This window comes from Haemorhous mexicanus, chromosome 1 (genome assembly GCF_027477595.1).
Source record: "Haemorhous mexicanus isolate bHaeMex1 chromosome 1, bHaeMex1.pri, whole genome shotgun sequence".
Taxonomy (NCBI): domain Eukaryota; kingdom Metazoa; phylum Chordata; class Aves; order Passeriformes; family Fringillidae; genus Haemorhous; species Haemorhous mexicanus.
This window is the reverse complement of record NC_082341.1, coordinates 99,075,594-99,099,384: the sequence shown is the minus strand read 5'-3', so window position 1 is coordinate 99,099,384 and position 23,791 is coordinate 99,075,594. Positions and strand designations below refer to the sequence as shown.

General features: G+C 40.4%; 1 protein-coding gene across 6 annotated transcripts in view; it reads right to left on the bottom strand.

Annotated features, from left to right (window-relative positions):
* The window catches only part of MBP (myelin basic protein), a 110,727-nt gene extending 87,220 nt beyond the window's left edge, over nucleotides 1-23,507 (bottom strand). For 4 of the 6 annotated variants that reach the window (XM_059857137.1, XM_059857171.1, XM_059857162.1 and 1 more), the window contains exon 1: nucleotides 22,826-22,964. The gene's annotated coding sequence lies outside the window, so the exon portion shown is untranslated. Of the gene's footprint in view, nucleotides 1-22,197; nucleotides 22,496-22,825; nucleotides 22,965-23,217 lie in introns of those variants that run through there. The other 2 variants (XM_059857147.1, XM_059857156.1) reach the window with 2 other exon arrangements.
* Between the last annotated feature and the right edge of the window lie 284 nt (nucleotides 23,508-23,791).

Below are 23,791 nucleotides of genomic sequence, written 5' to 3'. Positions count from 1 at the left end.
TGACATGAATTATGGAAGAAATTGGATGGTGCCAACTGTTCTGCAGATATCTGATTAGGAAGTAAAACCATACATACATGCAAGCATTTATAGCAACAGTGACTTAATTTTTCACTTCAGCCTCAAGCAGAAATCCACCTTACTTGACTAAAAACTGAGCACACAGGTTGTTTTCACTTCAGGATGAAACACTGAGACTTAAACACTGACTTTGGTTCTTACTGTCTGGAGGGAAACCACACTGCAGAGTTTCTACCTGCGTCGATCTTTATGCAATGAGTTGAGTCACTGACCTCAATGGGGTTACTCACTTTTACAATCTTTGTAGGAACTTGCAGCCAACTATTCTAAACATCTCAGCTGGAAAAATATTCATATTTTCTTTTTAGTCACATTCATAACATACAGGTTGCCAAACTAAGCAGCTCTGTATCAACTGAAGACACAGGTTCTTACACTTCCTAAAAATGTCCATCAATTGAACAACACTCTTTGCAGAGGAATCCATGGATGATTCAGCACTGATGAACAGCCACAAGAACAGTCATGGTGCTCCAAGCAATGAAGAAATAGAAGTACTGTGGAAATGCAATACCTTCTTTGAATCTCACATGAATCACACCTAGCAATAAGCTGCCAAAACACGCCTGCACGTGGGATCGAGCTTATGACCACAACAGCACTTGACAACAAGCTTCCTAGTGAAACTCTGCAAGTTTTGTAAATCCTATGAGATGACAAATTTTGCACATGAGCTTGAGTCACAAATGAGAGGGGACACCTCCCATGCCTGCAGTGGACAGAGTTACATCACCAGCTCCCCTACAAAACTCCCCATCGAGAGTTCCTGGTTCCACATTAAAACCATCTGAAAGGCCCAGAAAATTAAATGCCACACAAGAAAACTGATTTAACAGGACGGAAAGTTGAAAACACTTCTGCTACCTAAAAACTCTTTAGGGTGATGAGAGTGAACTGGGGCAGGAAGTTGTGAGCCACCGCTGCAGGTGCCACCAGAGCCATCCAGCTGCCTCAGCACTATGCCACAACCACCTACTGAGCTGAATCAGCTCTGCTGCCATGACCTGGCACTTCCCAATCCATGACTGATACAGCAGTAGCTCCACCTATGCCAGCTGCTTTGAGTAATTCCAAAAAACAGCCATGGGATTTTGCCTGGGGAAATGAAATTAAGCGTCTCCTCCCATCAATTCACCTTCTTACAGAGTTAGCCTAACAGATAACCTGATGGAAGCCCAGACCAAGCAGCTTTCCCACTCTCTTCAGAGCAGGAACTCATATTCCAACTCGCAACAACTACAGAAATGCCAGTGCCTTACACAAGGAGAAAAACTTCTATTTCCGAAAGTCAAAAAAAGAGATGGAAAAACCTTGTTCTACACAACACATACCTGTAATAATACACTTAGGTTGGCATTATGTAATTTATCTTTATCTGGGCAGTTGATTAAAAATAGGGGTTTAGAGACATATATCATTGTAGCGGATTTTAGCCCGTTCAAGTCTGACTGTTGATATTTGCAGCTAAACGAGTCATTATAATCATCTTCCCATACACACCCACTGTCCTACAAAAAAGTTTATGATTTACAATTTTCACTGAAAGGCAGAAAAACACTTCTCCAAGACTTCTGAATATAACAAGAAATACAATGGTGTTACTTTCTGCAGGCTATGCAGTTTCAACTGCAAAACAGCATTTTATTACTCCCAGGAGCCTGAAAAAAGTTCACCCATGTAGTTATCAGACTTTACATAAGTAATATTGTAATTGAGGAGTCAAAACAGGCTGTATGCCAATCCACATGGAGCACTTTTATTGAACACTAATGGTTACTTCAAAAGAAAAAGCATAAACTACTGAATGTGTATCACACGATGCTGAAAATGGATTTTAAAATATGATCTTACCTCTTCCCACACGTTAATTATGACTCAAGAGAACTACATGTAATAATAAAGGTATGCAAGAACTTACATCTTTACAGGTATCAGAACATAATTACTACCTTGTCTAGGAATACGTATTCATCACAGACTGATGTTGGGTAATAGGGCAGAGCTACGAGTGCTCCTAGCCTTACTCACACATGGGAAGGGTAACCATAGAATATAAAAATATTTGAGGAATTTACCTAAAACTTCCTGCTAAATTCATAACTATTCTTATGCAAGAAAATATGACACTTCACTATTATATACAGATCTTATCAGAAAAAAAAAGGGTAATTTCTTTTAAGAAATGTGCAAGTTCTCTCTAATTCTGGTAGACTCCTAGTGTAAACTCTTAATTACAAACTTACCCAAGGTTTTGTGGCATTTTTTGTTGCTTTGTTTTTTTTTTTTTTGGTTTGGTTTGGTTTGTTTCTGGGGTTTTTTTGTGTTTGTTTGTTTTTTTTTGTTTGTTTGTGGAAGTGTCAGGTCCTGGTTACACAGCTTCTTGGGAAGCAAGCTGACACATTGCACAGCAGTGGCTGCCAGCTAGATGGAAATCTTTGAGCGGTTTTTTAGGCTCCCAGTGTGATACACATCTTTCCAAGGAAGCCTTTCACTTCATCTTCTTCCAAAACAAGACTGAGGCACTGGGCATGCCTCATCTGTTTCTTCAGAATTCCCCCATCATGGTAACCAAACAAGAAAGAAACTCACCAAGAAAGAAAACCTCCAGCAGGCACGAATGAGTGACCTGCAGCTAAAGCCATCAGCAGCCACAGTCAGACTCTTCAAAGACAGATGTGAGTGACCATGTAACTAAAGTAACCTGCCTCATGGACAAACTGCTCCACAGGAATCCCACCCTCTTAATTCAACTGTTAAATCATTTCATAAAACACAGTGCCTTAAATGCATTACAAGGTTAATTGTTATTTAAAGCAGATATAATTTTTCATTCTTGTGAAAGAGTGCAATACTTCCTAAATCAAACTTTATTTCACTTTTGACTTCCACAATGATATTTCTCTGAAAGAAAAACACATTATTCCAGACATATTTCCATCATGAATAATCAAAACCAAGATTTCAGTGGTGACCATAGCCTATAAATCAGAGAAGTCAACAGGAGTTTATTGCTTACAGATTTAATCATGCTCATACAGTGTCTTGCAAATCACAGTCCTGACCTATCTAAATATTACAGCAATTTTGATGTTTACAGATGGTTACAGATAACTGCATGTACCTTAGCAAGGACACAAGGCCTAGAAAACCACTCCTCTGAGAGACTGGCCAAGTTCAGAAACACTTTTACCTGAGAAAGTACTGAAAGTACTCCCCAGTGCTAGCACAGCTGCTCAGTAATTCATACACACTTCACGTATCGTTGCAAAGGACACCAAAATTAATTAACTTTCTCTAAAATTTTCTGCGACACTATGGCACATGAGAAAGGCTACAACAGCAAGATAGAATATATTCTGTGAAAAAATGTTGTTGCAAACTATTTCCTAAAATTGCCATAGGGTAAGCATCCTGCTCAAAGACATCCAAGGTTTAAGATGTTTCTTGACTGTTTTGATTACCATTTTCTTCTGTTGCCAACAAGAAGGATATTGCATATTATCTTTTACAAAAGCATGTGATTTCAGGAATCTCACCTCAGCACACTGAGCATAGTCCAAACTTGATTCTAGACTACAGTGAGATTACTATGAATTGCTAAGGCACAATTATTTTCTGTTGCACAGGTTTTTCTTGCTTTTCTCTCCTTTCTTCCTTCAACCCACTCCACTCTCCTTGCTAGAGCACCATCCACCCTGTCCATTAAGAAAATTTCTCAACAGGGCTCTTCTGCCTCCCAAATGGAAAAATGCTCCCCTAGGGTCATGTGGCACGTGCTGGTACCTACACTCCTACACGCAAACAGAAATCACCGATGACCACAATCACTCGGCGTTAGCCACATGGTTTTTTTTTACTGTTTGTCTTCAAAACACTAAGATCAGCAAAGCCCTGTGAACTCTGTGCCAATCCACCTGCAGGGTCATAAGGAAATTTCCTTATCACCTCCAGTGCACCTGAGGAGGGAGGCAGGTAGGACCCCAAAGGCCTGGGGCAAGGTACAGATGCACCCAGCACGTTTGAGCTCCGTCCCTTCTGCTTGCTGCACTTCTACCCCTGTACCTACAACTGGGTCTTGACTAAACGTGGATTTCCTTGTAAGTACTCTGTGACTTTGCTGAGATATTTGTGCCTCTCAGCTATTCCCAGTCTAGGGAACAGAGAGGGCCTCCCTTGAATGTATGTATCAAAAGGAAAATAGTGCCCTTCTGTGAAACTAAGACTGATTTGTCTGTTTTTATCTCAGTCACTAATATGAAAATCTTCACTTGCTACATGCTGTCTTTTATGCACAGCACCACAATAAAACAGGCTGGATGTTGTTACTTTCCTTTTCATATAGGTTTATGTCTGCATGGCATACAACACCTTGGAGCTAGGACCAATTTTTCCCAGCTTTCTGGAAAGGGTCAGACACATATTCATTGATTTTTTTTTTTCAGCACCTACTGCTCCAGAGACAAAATAATTTGACACTACAGTAAAACAGTAAAATATATTATCTCATGGGGAAAAAAAAAAAAAAAAAAGAAAACAAAAAAAGGGACAGAGAAAGTTAGAAAGTTTAAGAGACATATCATAGCCTCATTCTATGCATTTATAAGATAGGCAGTAGACTCCTAAGACCAGTGCTTTCCACCATCATGGCTTCTACAGTACCATATTTCCTTCAGACATACACCTCCACAGCTGTGAACCTCAACATTCAGCCTCAGTGAGTCAATAACTAAAAGTAAGACATTTGTCCCAGATTCTTATGTAGTTTTGAAAAATAGGAAACACCACAAAAGAATATAAAACCCAAGTGCAGTATTAACCAGGAGAATGAAAAAAAGAACAAAATTCATATTCATATCATGAAGAATTTCAGAATTTTCAAAGTAACAATCTTAGCAGCACCAGAGGACAAACATAAAAGCAACTGAAAATTATACAGATAATTATAATTGTTTGTTACTTGAAGACTTTCAGTTTCTGAGATTAAGGTACTCTGAAAACAGACAAGACCTAACACCTCTATTCTGATAAAATTTTTAAAATGCCAAGAGAATAAAACCAAGATATATTTGATAACTCACTTTTTTTCCCGTTCTCTGCTTAGCAAAACCAGCCCTCTCCAAATGTTGAGTGATTTATTCTCCCTTTCAAAGTGAGGTAGGTTACCTAAGCTTCCCAGAGAACACAGGCACTTTGATGATCAGTATTTCATTAACACTTTGTAGAGACTGACAACAACATGCACACCTGCAGTTCTAAACACACATGAATTAAAGGCACTGTATGCCTGCTCTTCTCATATTCAACAGACTGACAGATGGGACAAGGAGATGATTCACCCCCTTCAGACAGCATTAACTGTGCTGTGAGATAACACTGAATCACTAGATCCTTCTCAATTAAAAGGAAAAAAAAAATCTCTCTCTCTCTCCCTCCCCCTGATCTTTCTCTCTCTCTCTTCTGACTTCATAACATATATGTTATCTATACTGCAAACATATCAACCAACAGAACAGATTTCCTGCAGATTCTCCTCTGTAACATCTGGCACAAATACTGATATTGCGAAAGGGTCTGACTTTCACCATACTCCAAGTTAACTCCCTTTGGCCCAATCTACTTCTCTACAGTCATGTCCCTCCCTTCCTCTCCATAGACACACTGCCAAAGAGGCACAAACCCCAGTGTTTCTTCTCTGACACAGAAAAAATGCATCCTTAACTCCAAGCTTGTATTTCTCTCTTCTTGTGCTTTGGGTTTCTCACTTCTTTTTGCCTTCTTTTGCCTGGCTGTATTGTATGAGCATTCATACATGAAATCATGATCCTAAAGTGTTTTTAAGTAATTTGATGAAGACTCAGTCCTTATTTTAATTTGTAAGCATGCTGAAGACATGCCCGAACATTCAAAATTCATGCGGCAGCCTCCTAAAAGGTCACCATTATCCAGAGTCCATTAACACAAACAAGACAGGTTTCCAGTCAGAAATGGTTTCCTATGCAAGCTGCAAGTGACACCTCATGAAGCTTAAGCAAAAATTTATATGCTCTTCTTCTCTGAAATCAGTAAATAAATTTAAGAACAAAGTAACTCAGAAAGCTGTAGAGAAGCAATTTTTCTGGGTTCATAAATGATTATCTGGAAAGACAGATACTCTGACCCCAGTTTGGGATTTTCTCTGGTGATGACACACTGATTTACTTTCCTTTCTCAGAAGAGAAAGCAAATTTTTTTTTTTTTTTGCAAAGGATAATTGCATAGCTGAGAAATAAATAATCAATTTATCTTCTTTTCAAATGGAATTTTAATCCAGATGTTTTGGCTTTAATTGTTTAGGTCATAGGCTCAGCAGGTTACAGTCACTAAGCTGTGAGTTGTCGCACTTGGAATTTTAAATAATTAATGAGTAACAGCAGCTGAAATCTGCATGAGGAACATCACCCTGACATAATTATTGTACTTGTGTGCTTCTTTAAATATGCCTTCAAGAACTCACGGCTCGTACGTGAATATTGTCTCATTTTATGTAACTCATAAATGTCATGTGCTAATGTTGTTTTCCCAATCTTTATCAGAGGTACATTTAAAGCCAATATAGAAACAGTCATTACTGAATAACTACTGAAGAGAACAATGACAGACCCAGGGGAAAATTTCCATTTCAACATGAGAATGTTCTAAATGTACACAAGACCATTATCTCCCCTTCTTTCATTAAAAATAAAACCAGATTGTTTATTCCGCATTAAAAGGAAGACAAAAGCATGTGACAGGCTAAACACTCATTTTTTCAGCATGGTTTTCAAATGCAGTTCACTATTTATCAGTGTACAAAAGAAAAAGATAACAAAATCTGGCAACATATCAAAATAATGGAGTGAGAAAATAAATGTTTCAATAAGGAGACTAGCAGTGTATTCACTTTCAATCATGATTACCAAAATATATCTCAAATCCACTATATGATTAAAAGTAAGCTTGTAAATAATATTTGCAGCACCCATCACAAGAATATCTTGTTCTTGAACAAGTTGCACTTGTAAACTATTCTAGTGTTAACTAAATATTTTTTAAAAGAGAAAATGTTGCAAATGCCATCATCTGTGACAGAGTCCACAGCCTTCAGCAAAGAGGGCTTTTCCAGACAGTTCACAGAGATAGCGAGGAAGTTCCTTCCCTAAAGTCTTGCAACATAAGTAGACAAAACACATGACCAGAAGGTAAACCTTTCTCCCATATTACAGATATAGAGCAAAGGCAGAGATAAGTTAAGGACAATACACTAAAAAAATACTTACAGCCCACTTGAGAAGCTTTGGCAGACATTAGAAAATTAAATCCAGAGTTGTAATTCTGAAAACCCGTTCTCAGCTACTCATAATGCCAGGATTTGTACTCACAACACACACCTCCTTTCTTATTTTACAAGTGCTCCATGGCTTTCAAGTTCTGCTATCAGTCATACAAAATAACACTCCAGCTGCGATGACACAGCCAAGCAGCTTCACATGATTTTACACAAGAACCCTATCAATGAGGTTATTTCTCTGACATCCTAGGGCTTCATTCAGCCAACTTTGTCTCAAACACAGAAAATGTGAACTGTCAAACTTAAGATTATCACAAGACAGAGTGGAAACCGCTGCAACAACCCACTCCCTGCCTTTTTTTTTTTTTCTATAGCAGAAGGTCACCTATACCATGAGATAATAAACTTGTGATTAGCACACTCACACAGGATGTGGGGAACCAGGGATTGTCTTAGACGACACTGAAGGGAAAGATCAGTCTGGCTTGATCACAGGATAACTGTGAGTCACCGCTGTGATCTGGCAAGGGGAAAATAGATTAAAAAAAAGATAGACAAACAGACCTACATTGTGTCATGAGGGAATATTTCCAGCTAAAATAGGGAAGAATTAAAGTCATCACACAAGCCACTAGCATAACATCAGCTGAATACAGGGTACAGTTCTGGTCAGCCGTATCTAACAACATGAATCTTTTACTAGAACAGATGCGAAGATGAGGGCAGCAATAGGAACCTATTAGACAGAGATAAGGCTAAAAGCTCATAACATGTCAAGCCTAAGTAAAGCAAAGCTAAATGAGTGTTGGAGGAAGAGAAAATAGACACTGCCCACATGTAAGTCTAAACTGCAAGTCAGAATATTTCTAAACATCGGGAGAGCAGGGCTCCAGGAGAACCAGAGGAGAGTAGAACACCTAGCTGTGTTGAAGACAGAAAGCAAGAGTCTGACCCCTTTATTTCAGGGACTGCATGAATGGCGTGGTTCTTACCGTGGCAGGACAGCCCCAGATGACAGAGGGCACTCCTCTGGCCTGGGAATATTTCAATCTGCATTTCTGAACAGTGTACCTGGAGCACTGGGGTGGGAAGCAGAAGGAGCAGGAGGCAGAGAGGGCCTACCTTTTTCTGAATCTGTTCATACAGTGACAACTGACTGTAAAAAAGGATAAAATAATCAAAGCTCCAAACAAAACAAAATCACAAAACCAGCACTACTCTGGAAAGGGGGAACAGAAATGAAATAGGATAGCTTTTAGCCAGCTGGATTTCACTTGCCTGTAAGATACTAGACAAACAGACTTTATTCCCCACTCTGAGCTCATCCACTTTATCCTGTAAGGGATCAGTGTAAGTATGGGAGAGCTGTAACTCTCTCTGCACCAAGACATGCATTTACTGAAGAAAGGGAACATGACCTCTGTTCAACTGCCTCTACCTTGGCAACCTGCTCCTTGCAGCAGGAAACACAGGTCTGAACCCTTGGGGAAAGAGCTGGAGCTGCTCTCCATCCCTACCACAGCACAGTAGGATCTTGGCTAACCAGCTTTTCTGCAAGTTTCTAAGCAGTGGCCCTCAGGAAACATTTGTGAGACACACAAAGTCCACCTCTGCCCTCGGCAGCTCTGGGAACCAAAACAGCAGTGGAACACTCTTTGTTTGGATGGATACTGACTTTCAGGAGCCTTTGCTCATTGGCTACATTGGGTAGTATTCTGAGACATCTAAGCACTAGATAGACTAGGGGTTTCATACAAGGCTCATCAAGTCTATTCCACCCCTATTTCCCAAACCATTTACAAACCGACTGCTCTTTTCATAACATTCCTCTAAGACTATATTCCAAGAGAGTCCTTAAAATCCCCTTCTCAAAAACTCTGCAATAAACACTCCTCCATGGAAATGCAATAATGAGTAATATTTCCACAGTCTGTGACTGAAACTTTATAGCACATATGCACAGAACAAACTATATACCTAACTCTTCCAGCAATTTGTGCATCTCCGCATTGACTCAATCCATAAAAGTGCTTCTCATTCCATACCTTAAGAGAGTTAAAACATTTCAGAAAAGAGATACTTAGCTGCTGGTTTGGCCAAATTCTTTATTTCTTACCTCAAACAATATCTCCACCCAACCTACTACCATGCAGCTCTTAACTCACCTACAGCCCCTTCAAACTACTCGTGGCATAAATACAGTCATTAATACAAGTTACTAGACCTGAATCAAAACTTGTCATTTGACATTCACATGAGTTAGCTACGAGTGAAAGCAATGGGTCTTTTATTAACATAGCATCATACTTAAACCAGCTTTTATTGAATTGCAAGCAAGTAAGTTATACCAATAGGATTCAGCGGATTTATAATACATTTTTAAGTGGAAATTCAGCTACTTAAATTAACAGTTATGATCAGTTTGATTTGTTATGGCTAGAGTTTTCACTCCCAAATGAATAATCCCTTCTTTATTTCAACACTGCTCCACTGTGGTCCCTAATATTTAACCTGTGGCATTTTAAGACCTTAAAATAATTCTGAATGACCAAACCTGCCTTTACTAAGCTAATGCTACTGTTTTCATCACTACCTTCTTTTGGTTCATCCAGTAACACTACTGTATTACTGCTTATAGGGAAGTATCTATTAGTAAATCCATTCTCAATTTGGTATTTGAACATCTGCCAAAATTAATGACAATTTCCAAAACAAAAATACAGCAACACTAGGAACAAAAAAGAAAAAACAAAAAAAAAAAAAAAAAAAACAAAAAAACCACCAAAAAACAACAAAACAAAAAACCCAACTGTTTTCCCCATTCACTATCTTGAAGCACACAATATTCACTCAGAAAAAAAAACACAGCTCCACCCCCAAAACCACAGGCTTCACAGTATCTAGCAAGGATGTTTAAAAACATAAGTTAAAAGCACTCCAGACTCTGTATGTTTCAAGCTAAGCAAAGTGGAAAGCAATTATCACCAGAACCGTTTTGGTTTTTTTTAACCATAGTTGCACGAAAACATTTCATCAGTTTGGATAAATCAGAATGCACTTTCTTCACTCTTATATTCAATTAGTCATGCACAGAAGTTCCCATTTTCTTGCTAACTACATAATATAAAAGCCAGTCCTAAAGCACTTAAAATGTCACCAGGTACTGGTGGTCTGCTAAAACGGAGGAGGACTGCAGATCATACCACAGATGCTCTCTCAAATGGGGAAAAGGTGTAAGCCGATGATAACAGAATCAGATGCACAGTGATGCCAGGTCCAATGGCACTGGAACATGCACAAGTTGAAGAACAAGAGGTGCCACAACATTGCAGAAACAAAGGCACCTCATAATTTTGGTACCAGTGACTATTTTGCTCTTTCCGTGTCATAACACTCAGACAATACAATTATCTTGCCCATCACTTGCTTCTCATCTACCCATTGAAAATTGTCCATACCCAAACATAATCCAGAATATATAATTTTTTCACAGAAGAGTTTTTTTCATGCTCCACCTCTACAACCTGCCTGATCCGCTATTGTAAATAGAGAATTTTCAAGTAGAAGATCTCTCTCGGCCAGAAACTCGCCACTACTCCACATTCTCTTCAGTCTAAACTATAATTTCTTGCCTCACAACAAAATACAAGTAACTTCAAACATTTCTGAATTGCAGCAATCTTTTAATTGAGAAAGCTTAAAATGATTAAGAAGTTATATGACAGACAACTTACTTAACTGACACTACAGGAGTTTTTATACAAACAAAATAAGGTGGAATTGAGTCAACCTACTCTGAGTCAACGCCTCCCTCAATCAATTTAAAAAAAAAATCACAAAATGACTCAATACCATGAAAGGACATATACAGAATAATTTTTTCATCTATTACCTACTTAAAATCAGTGTGGCAACAAACCTTAATGTCTTCAAATCTTGCTTTCATTTGATCCTACTTATTTAGGTGGTCTTTTCTTATACAAGAAAGCCCATTGAAGATTGTCTTATTTGTTTGTATCAGGAAGACATTACAAAACCAGTTTTTATGCTTGTGTGTGCCAGTATTATTGCTGTAATGCATGAATGATTATGAAATTACTTAACTGCCTTCTTTCCAAAGCTCTGGTTATGCCTCTCAGGTTAAAGTACAGAGCTAGCTGATTGTGAAATACATTTAATCATTTGTCCATTTCCAAATCTAATATTCTACAAATACTGTATTTGCATGTTAATCTTTTATTTACAAAAATAAAATATTTACTAAACTGAACACGAGGAAAATGTGATTTTACACTTCACAAGTAAAGCATAAAACCACTTCTTAAAATATCAGAGAATTAGGCATTATACTTAAAAGTAAAAACTTAGATATCTAAAATTTTCTATAGAGGTACCATTTACTATTTATCATTTAGCATTTGACTTTCTCCCCTACACGAATTTTGCAGTCTCTGTTTAGAAAATGCCAGTATGACGTTGGAATATACATAAGATTGAGTTAAAATACTGACAATGATTTGCCAACTATTATAATCTTTTTCCTACAGTATTAAAGTCTTACTGCAATTAAACACTATTGGAAGCATTAAAATAATGAACTAATTACACCTGCCATTCAAAACATTTTGTGAATACTGTATTTCTGATTAATTCACTGCCAATGAGATGGTTTCTAGAACATTTCTAAATTGTAGAATTTAAGTCTTATAATCAGTTCACCTACTGCTCCTTTAGAAATGTTTTATTAAATACATTTGTAACCTTACTCTGAAGGGGCTTTTCAGGTCCTAAAAAAAAATTGCAGCTAATAAAAATGAATATCTAAACTATCGATAGTTCTATACAGGACAAAAGTAAGGACAACTCTCATCACGTGACAAAATTAATTTGATACCTGATGAACTATGCAGAGTAATAACTGCTCAATCAGTAACAGAAGTTGGAAAATTAAGCATCTGAAACAGTAAGGCAAGTGGTGCTAATGATAAGATCTGAGAAACACTGAATTCCCCAATAAGTCATTGTGAACTCACTATTCAGCACCATACAATCAGGTTAAAGTTCTCTGCTTTTTACTATGCACAAATCAAGCAAGTCTCAGTTTTACTGTGGATCTTACTGCATTTGACAGGTGCTGGTGCTTTCTAAAGACCACCTAAAAGTATAAGGGAATATCAAAATAGTGATTACCAGAAAAAAAGCCACGACATAATTAGAGAAGTTGTAAAAGCAGATCAACAATGGCGACAAAACAAAAAAAAAAAAAAAAAAAAAAAAAAGCAAACAGCTACCAAAAAAAAGAAGCTTTAAATGCAGGCAACTACAGATTTTTCACACATCCTGACACAGTGAAAGTACTGCACATGCAATACTTTTACTGTCAAGCTAATGGCAAGATAATGGAACTAAATCAATACAAAAGAAAACCCAGGGCAAAGCCCACTGGCTTTAAGCAGATCAATATAATCATTAACATGCATTAGATCAAGCTAAAATAAATATTAAACTTACTGTCACTTTTGCTGTCACCTTCTTATCTGGTAAATTCCTCACACACACACACACACAGGGAGCAAGAATCACTCTAAAAGTGACATCCTGTTTAACAAACTTGTTACCCCAGGTCACATGAAGTCCCAGCTAATTCATCACCACATTCCCAAAGGTGCAGGTGCTCCATCCTGTGACCTGCATGCACTCACCACCTACATATGGACAGCGACCAGGGATTATGCACAGGTTACCAGTTACCAAGTCTCAGGGACCACTAGGAAAGAAAACATCACAGTCCAAGCCTACTTTCATTGTTTGTTCATCTACTTCCACAGTATGTTCTGACATATGCCTGCCTGCATGCCATTTCTGGGCATATTAAGGAGAAGACGGTCACTGGGAATCACCAGGATGGATTTACAGAGGTTAAATCATGCCTGACCAATATGATTGCCTTCTGTCATAAAACGACAGGATTTGTGGATGAGACATCACTGGTGTCACCCACCTTGATTTCAGGAATACTCAATCTCTCCTGGAGCATCATTGCATCTAACCTGATCCAAGTTACAGCAGGAATGGGTAAATTACCAGCTATTAAAAAAGCCCAAACATCTCCATCACTAGGCTCAAACAGCAGCTCTTGATGGTTCCCAATCTGCCCATGGTTACAAAATGAATAGGTCAGGGACCCAATCCTGTTTAATTTCTTTTACAGCGACCTGGCAGAGCACACAGTAAGTCCACAAACACTACTGTAGAAGACACGCTGGAGGGCAGGGTTGCCATTCAGAATAACTTAGATATGGCCAACAAAAATATCAGGAGAGCATAGCCTGAAGACCAACTTACTGGGGAGCATCTACCCCGAAAACAAACTGGAGGTCCTGGCAAGCCATGAATCAGCCCTCCACCTGGCAGCAAGGAGAGCTAAACAGGCTTTGAAAATGGAAGAACAGCCAGTGGACTGAGGGAAGCAATTGTCCTGCTTCATGCACAATCCACTTCTCTGGTGTCTGCACTACCAGGTCTGATTTTGGATCCACATTATGAAATGTCAACAGGAGCAAGTTCAGTGGAAGGCCAGAAAGACAGCTGTCAGCTGGAACACACATCCTCTGAGGAGAGGCTGAAAACACTGGCATTGTTCAGCCCAGAGAAAGCTCTGGAGCACATAGTATCAAATTTTCAATACCGAAAATAAATTATAAAAATGATGAGGCCAGGCCAAGGTGCATGGGGGCAGAACAACACCAGCTGTGATCTGGGAAGCTGTAAATATGTATTAGGTGAGGGGGAAAGAAACACAGTCCCTAATGGTAGAATATAAACTGCAGTTAAGAATTCTGAATAGCTGCTACTAATAGTTGCTTTACCACACAACTCCATTAGGACAAGGAGCGTACTTTTGTTGTTGCTGTATGCTGTTTGTGGCCTTGCTAAGGCCTAATGGACAAAATATTACTCACAGGGATGAAACTTGCAAGCCATTTATAATTAAAGGCCAATTATGTTGCAAAGAAGTTTTCATTACTTCTTTCTCACTCTTTCCAGGGGCATAAAAGATTATTACTTGTGGCTATAATTTCAGCCTTCAGTTGGAACCAAATATCTTCCTATGGTGCTTTCATTAATAAAGAAGGTTGTGGCATTCAGGAGGTAGAATTAAGAGGGGAAAAAAAAACAACCAACCAAAAAAAAACCCCAAACCCAATAACCAAACCACATACAAAGTATTTTACCACTGGAGGAGGAGAAGAATGGAGTATTTCACAACCCACCCTACATGCTGGCCAAAGTTTAAGATTAGCTTTTCAACACCAACAGCCCTGCACTCAGTTGTAAAGCACCTACTAAAACTTCCATTAAAGCAACAATTTTTCCATGTGAGCCTATTATGGGTTATTTCCCTTTTGACAAGAGTATCTTTCTGAAGAACAAAACCAAAGCCAAATTACTGCCTGTCTTCCAGGTGAACAGCACTGAGTCAGACTATGCTGAAACTGCGAAAGCTGTGCAGAAACTTATGTGCATCTCTTTTCCAGGAACAAGTCAGGGCAAAGTAATAGTACAGATAAAAGATAACATAAAATACAAGTCAGGGAGTTTCTATTTGTAGAAGCTCCACACTTCAGTGAGAGGTCCCTCAGTAACTTCCAACATTTGAGGAAAGATTTTAATAGTAAAAGACTCAACAAGAGCCAAAGCAGAAGATAATTGCAACTGCTCTCCTTTAAGTCAGTCCCAATTATCTGAGCATGTATATTAAGCTAAAAACAGCTGTGAAAAAAATCCATCTTCTTTCTACTTTCAGAAAAATAAAAGGAGACTTAACACCAAGGCTGACTTAAGGAATGTGGAAAGGTTCTACTCATATTACCAATTTTGTTAATATATGAAGCACAACAGGCAACCACTTTCAAAACAGTTTGCAACTGTTCTTCAGACAGCCTTCCAGGCACTGTTTTTTTCTTTCTAGCTAACCAATGCAGAGATGAAAATGCCTGGAATCAAACTGCTGACTATTTTTCAGTGACCATTTCACTGAAGAGACAAATTAAAATGGGATCACTGGGTAACTTGATAGTGGATTTTAGTAATTCATGGGATTATGAGTTTTACTCCAATTTTAGCTCTCTAGAATGGTGTGAGCTATCAAAACATATCAAATGCAACACAGTAGGGGTCTGAAAGTTTCCTATTACAATGATTATATCATCCTTTATGGATTAAGCTCCAAGGCACACACCAATCCCCAAGGTTATGTTCTGTATTGTTTCATCAGTATTTTATCCTATACCACAGAACTACTGGAAACACAGGCCAGTTATTTTCCTTCATTTGGCTACAGACTTTGCTGTCATAATTTTCAGTATAACAGGACCTTTCTGGACACAAACTTGTACAGCCATCCTCCACAAAAAAAACACCCCAGCATATGCACAAATCCACCATAATTTCTTCTGTACCTTCTTAACACTCAAAGGGACAAGTATAGTATTTTAATTTAATCACTGTAAGTTCTCTCAGGTAATATTTCAACACTACTTTTCATCCAGAGAACTAAAAAGATCTGACAAGAGAGTTTAACTAAGGACTCATGTTTTTGGAATTAGAAGAGAAGAGCAATGCTGATATCCAGGAAACAACAGGGTTGAAGAAGAATAATTGAAAAGCATTACAATACATTAGAAAACATCACAAAGCAATGTTTTGCTATTAACTACGAGGTATTGCGGATGATATAGAACTGCCACCCCCAGAAGCAGATGAGTCTTTTCCGAGATGAACTGAAAGTCTAGGTAATTGAGGAATTTGTCACAAACTGCAGGAATGCTTCCTGGGAGTCAGTACTCTAGGAAGCCAATAGAAGTTCTATTATTGCACATATTATTACATATATTTGTCAGGAGAAAATGGGAACAAGCTAGGGGATATATTGATGAGACGCAGGTGTAGGTACAGACTTGAAGGGCAGAGGACACTAACAGCTGTCACTGGGACCTGAAGAATTGCTGCATTAAAAAAAAAAAAATAAATGAAAATTCTAGGCTTTATCTTCAAGGCACTAACCCAGCCTGAGGAATGAGAGATTTGGCCACCTGTGTGGACAAGCTGAAAGGGATACAAAGTGATACTGTTAGGTTGGTGAGGAGGAAGATCTGAGGAGACATCAAAGAGCACCTCTACCACTCAATCCATCCAACCACCCTGAAGCCGCCCTACCTCACTTCAGTTTATCCATCTGAAATGTAACAAGGAAATCTAGGAAAGCCAAAGATAAAAATTTCAGGCTATATTGGAAACTCTGATTTTATTATGGCAGTTTTAACACCTGAAGTCCAAAGGTGAACAAACCTCATGACTGGCCTTTTACCACCAAACCACACTTCAGCAAGATCATGCCCAGAACAGATGAAGCAGCTGTACATTGTCCCCTAGAAGGCCACTGAATAACCAGAATACAACTGCCTTCTAATCTGGAAAGTATCACAGCCCTATTTATAACTGAAAAGAAACAAATCCCAAAAAAACCTGGCAGGGCACTGACAACACAACAGCTGTATTTCAGGACTTTTCCAATCTCCAGAGAAAAAACACATGCCCATTGAGATGACGGGCTGTTATTGCACTACAAGAGTCCTTGATCTAACTTCATCCACATATAACCATTATTTTTCATGGTCTGTCATGTATTTATAAGACCAATCAGAAAAACTGGTTCAAAAAGGCAGCCAGAATGGCTTTATATGTGTCTGGTAGTACTGATCTCTCACACTGAAAAGCTTCTTTTATAAGTATCTGAATTCCAAGGGTATCTATGAATTGTCCAACTGTATAGTTTTACCTGAATTTTGTGACTTCCAAGTAAGAAGATAAGAACAAACAGATTATCACTTGTGATCCTGCAACTGCAACTCTTTAGCAGAAGCCAAAGATAATGCACCAGTTAAACATATTGAAAAAACACACTACCTGCCTGAATTATTTCAGAAATACAACTTGGTTTGTATTTGATTTTGCTTTCCCTCTCACTTTCACAAGAGTTAGACACTAGATCCCCACAGTTGTTAACTTCACCAACTTGGAAAGACCTGAATTCAAACATTTCCAAATGTTTAACTTTCTCAAGTGTTTAAAAAAATAAATATTAAGAATTTCAATTACACACACTAAGAAATTTTACAAGTGTTGAAACAAAATCCAAAAAAAGTCAGAATTAAAAACCCTCTTTCCTTCCAACATGCAAAACAAACCTAGTACAGCTGATACGTTGACCAAAAATTGCTCAAATTTTAAGAAAAATTAATATAAAACCTGCAATTTTACCTTCAGTCATTGTATGTTTATTGAAAAAAAAAGAAAAGCTCTGACTTGGTCAGTCTTTTCAGATTTATTAATTTCCTTGTTTCTCCCCTTTGAAAGGGCTTCCACATGCTCCAGGGGGAAAAAAAAAAAATTTAGAAAACTAACTTCCTCACTGAGTTGTTTCAAAATCACTTCAGGACAGAAGCAAAAAAACCCCAAAAAACTGTCTAAAACTGTCTGAAAATTTCCATGTTATTTTTTGTTTTTCTCTCACGTGCCTTTTGTGTGGGCTTTCCTGGGTTATGTCCAAGATTTACAGCTATTCCAAGCAACAGAACTGGGATTTCACAGTTACTGCAACTGATGCAAGAAGCCTCATAGGAATTATCTCACTCTATATTAACCAGAGTTCTCCACTTATTTTTAACAGAGCATTTTGAGAAGCATAAAGCTTCTTTCAGAATATGAAAGCCCAAAAATGTTAAAATCTGAATCCTGTTGTCAGGAACTGTCTAAGTGTCTAATATTTAGAAATTCTTTAGCTACTAATAAATGTTCATAATAGACCCTGAATCCTTTAAAGAAAATAGTAGTAAGCTGTGTGTCAATCTCTGCAAGATAAAGTTAAACCCAGGATGATCAACCTCTTACAGAGGGGTCAGTCTCTGGAAATGTCTCAAGAAGATGAGCTGTAGAAAATTGATGAAAGTGACTGATATGTTAACTGAACATCTAGAAAACATGTTTTTAAAAGCCGTATCTAGAAAAAGTATTTTAAAAAACCCAAAAACCAAACTCTGAAAACAGCTGGCAAAGCAAAAAAACATGAGTACAATTTAATCTTTAAAGAAGTTAGTAAGATTGTTAATCACAAACACAACATCAGAAATTATTTAATACTCTATCAAAAAGTTCACGAGATACAAGGATTCAAAGAGGAAAACATTTGGTATGTGTGGTGATTAGAGTGAAGAAGACATTTCTTCATGTGTTACTAATACAAGAAAACAACCAGAGAAATGAACATAGAAAATCCATAGTCATCTGAATGAAATTATTAAGTAAAGAAAATCTAAAACTGATTGTGACAAAGCCTTTTCTCACTGCCTCTGAATCCAAAAGGACAGGCACTATCACTGTATCCCTAAAGGAAAGGCATCAATGAAGTTTTGTGCAACTCTTTCCAACCACAGCTTAGCACAACTATTTTGTCTAAATTCTCACACTGGCAAAACCCTCAGAGACCTGTGTTTCAATTGTGGCATCTTAACTTCGGGCTTAGCACCAGCATACTGTGCTCCTTCAGCTCGACTGCAGCACTCACAGGTTCTCTCCTCGGGCTGAGAACAACCTGCCTGCAGAATGATCCACACAGCCAGGGCCAGAACCAGGACTGAAGGCTGCAGTAACACAGCTCTAATGCCATCTCCACTGCAGCCAGCCACTGCCTTGGGCAACTGGATTGGTCTCTCAGAGACGAACTTGTTTATCTTGTATTGATTATTTCATTAGGTCCAAATCAAGCACTCTGTGCAGAAGGCTGAACACCCTGGAAAATGGATATTAACACAAGAAATATGCAAATAAAGTACTGGAGCCTAGAGTTACCTGTCTGAAATTCCAGGTGCACAAGTGATTTGAGCAGTCAAGCTCTAAAGCGTGTACCCTTTTTCTGATTCTTCTTCCGTTGGCTGTTAACTTTTTTTTTTAATACATATAAATTCAGACTTCTTCAGAAATCACTATGTCCCACTGATTTTCTTCTTGGAAGCAGCTAACAATTCTGAACAGCTTTCTGTCTTCAACAGGGTATTTTAAAGAATCCAGAAAAATTCCTGTTTTATAAAAGACTATCAGCTGTCTGTATTTAAAACAGCAGTTCCTGACCGGCTGCTCTTCATCACTGCTGTCCTTTATTTAAGAGCCCCACCTCAGGAAACACAGGTAACAGTTTCAACCTTACGTCTTGCCTGAAAGAAAAATTTTTCAGGTAATTAAATACCACAGGACAGAGCATTTAACCATGATCCAGAAGACTCTGTGGTCCTTTAATCTGTAGCAGAGTTTATACTTTAAACTTGTATGCAAGAGCAGAGTCTTAACTGCAAACCTTCCAGCCTTCTCCTCACTGAACACTAGTTATTCTTTAAGTGTTTTAGCCAAAAAGTACTAGATTTCATCCATATTAGTCCAGTAACAATAGTGACTGTCAAAAATTGCTATGTTCTCATGTAAATTAAATTAATTTAGTTATGGTAAGTAAAAGTTGGAGCCAAATGGCCCAGGTTCTAATATAAGAGCACCAATGTATTTTCACAACGCTCCCTTTTGACAGGTAAGAAACTAATAGAAAACAGTAGCGTTTGAACACGGAATGACTTCTGGTACTTATGCTTCAAGTAAGCATGAGATGTATATTTCAGCTTATTCAGCCTTCTCTCACAGTTTATAATGCATTTCTTCCATCACAAAAAATCATGTAGCAGAGCAATTAGAGCCTAAATTTATATGTTCTGTTCGATGGAATAAATAACCAAAGTGGCTGTTTCAACCATATGGGTAATTTATATCAAGTACTGAATAAACCATCACAAAAAGAACAAAGAAGACATTTTTGGATACCCAACAGTAGGGACGCTCACTCAGGTTGCCCTCCTGCCTCATCCCACCATTACCACTCCAGGTACCTTCACATGTAATCTAACACACCACGAACACTCATCTACTCCAACTTTCAGAACTCAAAAGAACTGGAAGCATGTCCCACTTATGCTATTGATTAATGGGGTGACCAGTGTCATCCTGGTTGTTCTCAAGACTTGAAAACAGATACAATCCTCCCCTGCATGTGCAGGATACTCTGAATTGATTATTTTCAGAATTCTGACAAGCATGTCTTTAACAAGGATGTAAGGCTCTAGGTGTCATGGCATCATGAGAAACAAAGCCCAGTGTAAGAACAATTCTATCATGAAATTTTTTATAAATGCACAAAATTAAGAAATTATAAATATGGAACTATTTTTAATGAACATGCCCCAATTTCTATGATTAAGAGTTGGTGGTGAGCTAAAATTTATCACCCCAATAGTGACCATAACATTCACTACCTTACTTATATTAACTATTGTGATAGAACAGGGGCTTTGAAAGTCCGTGAGTACTATTCAGCTGTACAGAATGGCATAAACTCAATTTCTGTTCTTAATTCTCTACTTACAAATTCAGTGATGCTGACTACACGTTGTATCCATGGCTCTCTCCCAACTCAGTGAAAAATAATTCAAATCCATTTCATTAAGACACAACCCTCTGCCTCTTTCTTTTCATTAGAAATACGAAGCTTTATCTCAGAGCCTAATGCATGAACGCCACTCAGAAAATTAATATCCCTCAATAAAACTCCTGTGCATGGGCCTTTGCAAACAAGAACTTGCCCTCTGACCATCTTATCAGTTATTAATAATGTCTGTAGAATGCTTCATCTGGTTACCTATTTCCTCAGAGACTGAAAAAACAACTGTATAGGATCAAAGAAAGAACAGCAAACTTTGTGTCGGTCAAGAACAAAGGCAACACTTCTACCCATGGGAGTGCTTTAGCCACAGCTGCCTGGAGAGAATATTCCAGGGAAGCATCAATGCAAGCTTTTCCTTTCCTGGTCCTCTCTAGGCTCCACTTATATCCAAGTAGAAACTTGGGTATAGCCTGGTATGGCATTGGTAACGTTCTCATCGGTGCTCTTTAGAATGATTCAGAATGCCATCTGTGACAGACAGAGCCAATGTAACCCACAATCCATGATGCTCAAGAGCTTTGATGGACTCAGACCAGTAATTACTAACTGCCCTAAGACTATTTAAAGATTTTAGAGAACTGTTTCCTACTTGGCTGCTAAGTGTAATCAAATCATTAACATAAACCAACACTGTTCCCTTACTCTGTTATTATTTACCTTGACTGACAGGGAGCACTTCATCATCCTTCCAGCCAGGTGTTTCAAGCCTTTATACACAACCAACCAACCAACCAACCAACCAACCAACCACAATCTACAGGTCAAGCTGTTTTTATCTGTGAACTGGCAGTACTCCACACCAACAAAATTATATTAGTCTCAGCTCTTTAGAAATGATTAGTGGATATAATAGAAATAAACCAGTGCAATATACATGCTATCACTCCTGATCACCTGAGACTCAATTCTACTTCCACTGAAGAGGGGGAAAACCTCAGTTTCTCCGCAAGAATTTGTTATTTTCCCAGTATGTTCATAGTATCTCAGTTAACTGTACTTCAAACACAGCATCTGACATACTGAAGGGCAAAGGCGGTGCACACAGGAAATACTATCAGGATGGACCTACTTAAAATTACAAAATGCATGTTTACATTCTTCCCAAGGCAAATCATGCAGCGATTTTTAAAAAGTCCCCAAAGCGTACGAAGGCACTAGAAGTACAGCTTTTGCTATGGCCACAGCTCATCCCACACGGAGACACAGTTACCTCAGACACCTCCGAGCCTCCCCAGCGAGCGCCCAGCCCTCGCACAGCCGGTGGCAAGCATCAGAAGCACGGCAACTTCGAGCCGAGCCCAGCCGGTGAGGGCGGGGAAGGTGCCGGGTCCCGGGGCGCTGGACAGGAGCGTCCCAGCGGCCCCTCGGAGCAGCCCTGTGCACACCTTCCCCACGGAAACTTAAGGAAATCCCGGCAAGAGCCGTGAGTGCCCAGCCGCGCAGGGGGCAGCGCGGTGGGAGCGCGGCGAGGTCAGCACCTGCCCCGCTCCTCAGCTCTCCGCCAGCGCCTGTCCTGCGCCGTGGCCCCGTGAACTGGGGGAAAAAAAAAAAAAAAAAAACAACAAAACAAAACAAAAAAAGGAGAAGTTGTCCGTTTCGGTGTGAGGCTCCGGGCACGGCCGCGATGTGAAACCGGAAGGCACGGCACGGACTCCCCGGCCTCCCGCCCGGTTATGTAAGGCACGGCCGCCCCGACGGAGCGGGAGCCCCGCGCAGACACCTGCGGGGCCCGGGCAGCAGCGCCTGCCCTCCCCGCTGTCCCCAGCACCGCTCGCCCGCTCCTCAGGCACCCGTCCCGCGGGCGGGATCCCTCCCCGAGGGAGCCCGGTGCCACCTACCGCCGCCCGCGCTGCCACCTGCCCCAGGTGTCCTGCAGCGCCGCACCTCCTCCGCCGAGCCCCCTCGACTGCCCCGCCGAGGAGGACGGGACGCGGGCTCACACGGCGAAGAGGAAGAAAAACAAGCCGAAAGGCTGCCCGCCCTCCGCCGCCCTGGGGGAGCTGCTCGCTCTGCCGCCTCCCTCCCCGGAGCACAACAACAACAAACACGGCGGAGCGGAGCGGAGCGCAGCGTGCAGGGCGGGCACAGCCCTGGAGCCGCCGCTGGCGGGGAGGCCCCGGCTGCCCCTCTCCCTTCCCCTCCGCGAAGCCCCCGGAGAGAAGAAAAGAAAAACTTCTAAAAATTATAATAATAAAATAATAAAATAATAAAAGAGTTAATCATAACGCACCCAACGTATCCTCCTGGGCTGCGGCGCTCCAGGGGCTGCATGCAGCGGGAGGGGGCAGCCAAGGTGCGAGGGGGTAGCGCGCCCACCGGGAGCGGTGGCCAGGTGAGGGGAGAGGCAGGGATGGAGCAGGAAGGAGGGAACCTCCGCTCCGCGATGCGCTCAGGAGCGCGCCTGGGTCCCTCCCGCCACCACACAGCCGCGCCTCCTCCGGCGGGCGAGCCGGGAGCTGCCCCCGCTCGGTGTCGGCGCTGTGTGGCTTGTTGCCTTGCTCCTTCCTGACCCCTGCCCTCCCCTTGGAAGCCCGGTGGCTGTCCCCCGGTACCTGCGCGGGAGGTGCGCCCAGCAGCCGCACCCCGCCTCCCGCCCGCCCTGGCAGTCGCCGGCAAGCAGGAAGGAGCAGCGGGCGAGAGCTCCCGCCGGCGGAGGCGGGCAGGGAAGGGCAGGGACCCCGGGGGCGAAGGAGGGATGGGGCCCCGTTACCCCTGAGGGGTTCGAGCTGAGGAAGGGACACGAGTGGCTCTGGGCCGCTGGGAGCTGCGTCCGGTCACGGGCTCTGCGAGGTGGCAACATACCT